Here is a 2,187-nt window from a genome sequence, read left to right on the forward strand (position 1 = left end):
ATTACCCAAAACAGGAATTTTATGATAAATCTGTTTTCAATTTGCAGATTCCATGCCTCCAGTTTCGGTGTTTTGGTTGGCGTTCTCGTTGTTTTCAATTTTTTTTCAATTTTGCTGCACGCTCGGAGTTAAAGAAGCGTTGACAGATTATATTTCGTTGAAAAAAGTGAAAATACATGTTTATTTCTAGTTAAGAGACCATTAAGTTTGTTGTGTTGCCATGTTTAAGGATATCAGTTATGTGGGAAGGATGTTATGTTTGTTTATTTTTGTTTAGTGCTTTTAAAGATGGGTAATTGGATCTCAAATTTGTTAAAATTGTATGAAACGTTGTTTACATATATTTATTGGAAAAGAGGCTTTACATTAAGAAGGAGAAAGGGTATTTCTTTTCAGTTTATTCGGACTTGGGTCATGAGTGAGTGATCCAAGTGCGTGAGTGAGTGAATATTATTTTACGTCTTGTCTTTTACATTTTGCAGATATCCGCATTAATGAATGATATTCCATGTTAATTAAGATGGCTAGTTGTTCTCCTTATATGCTAGCATTACAGTCGCTATGAGTTTATCAACCAAACACGTGTCTATTTAACATTCTTTCTTTAAACATGGGTTTTGCATGTTGTAATATATATTCTTTAAACATGGGTTTTGCATGTTGGATATATTTTTAAAATGATATATCGCCTTCGCTGTTCTTGCCTAAATATACTGTACTGAAAAATAAACTGCAAATGATTTTATCATATGCACAGTTTTTTTTGCACCTAGTGATGTTTACATATACTAGGCACTTAAAGATGCAAGCTTATATATGTGTATATATTCACGAAAGCAATGTTTGTTACACTAACCGAACCCAGTCTGATTCATTTGCGCAGGCTCGAAATTCGCGACGTCATAGATTTACTTGCGTACACAAATAATCGACCTCATTTTCGATGTTTAAAACTTGTCTCAGAAAACGTCACGTATATGTCACCCGTTGCAGACCTCCACTCATAAAATTATTTGAAATCTGGCAAAATTATATAACCATGTGCCAAATAAACAAACTTCCTTTTCCATATTAAAACAAACCCGAAAATGAAAACACTCCCGTGGGCCACGTTGTACTCTCATACAAACAGAATAACCACAAATATATTCAACTTAATGCACGCACGTTTAAAACACCAACAACATATACGTTGATTAAACGGATTATGTTTCTGCAGGTAGACAAAACACCTGTCTTGTAATAGTCCTGACACCTGGGGAATCGAACCCAAATAAAACAATCACTCCCACAACACCACGCCCCTGCAGCCTCTCATTTACTATAAATTGATATATTCAACTTAAAATTGCAAGATAGTTGAACGCCAGACAACCCGTGAGCGTCAGCTAAGATCACTGTAGAGTTGGCAGCAGAGGCTCACGATCAACTAGAGGCGGCATATCCGACTATGAAAAATAATATTTAACTTTCATTGTTTGTGAAAATATGATTTCACAGTCACGTTCCACGTGGAAAATATAAATTCGCAAGCAAACTTCACTCACTCAAGCAAGTAAAAAACACAGAAACAAAAGTATGTCTCAAATAATTGCTACCCAAGTGCGGCCGCATGTCATACTACACTCACATGACCACAGGGAAACACACACACACACAAAACACACTGTACACACACAATTGTTAAAGAAGTATTTTGCCAAATGGTAGCTACTGAATCCCTGTGGAATGGCCTGAGCAACCTATGTAGGTTTGTTTGTTGTTTAACACCCTACTCAGCAATATTCCAGCTATATGACGGCGGTCCAGGCAACCCAGCCAAACCTTCTCAGTGATGTAATAGGTTTGTGATTTCCAAACTTCAAATAAATACAAACATGTTCAACGCATTTTAATTGTAAACGTATAATGCGTCCAAACACCACTGGTAACATGAGCCGCTTGATAACTAGGAGATCCATTCTCAGGCTCATACAGGCAAGGATACATGTTATGGTAGCAGGAACCAGACCTGCTATCTATCATTCACAGGACATTTAACAGGAGTCGAAAATGTTGATGTGGTGTTTAATTCATCTGATGTTGCTAGAGAAACACCGACATACTGAGTAGGCATTGACACGCGCGTACTCGGCGCCCGAGTAATTGTGGACGGCGTGAACTTGTTTTCTTTCTGACCCAGGCGTG

Source organism: Haliotis cracherodii, unplaced genomic scaffold (genome assembly GCF_022045235.1).
Source record: "Haliotis cracherodii isolate W230 unplaced genomic scaffold, xgHalCrac1.p SCAF_3, whole genome shotgun sequence".
NCBI lineage: Eukaryota > Metazoa > Mollusca > Gastropoda > Lepetellida > Haliotidae > Haliotis > Haliotis cracherodii.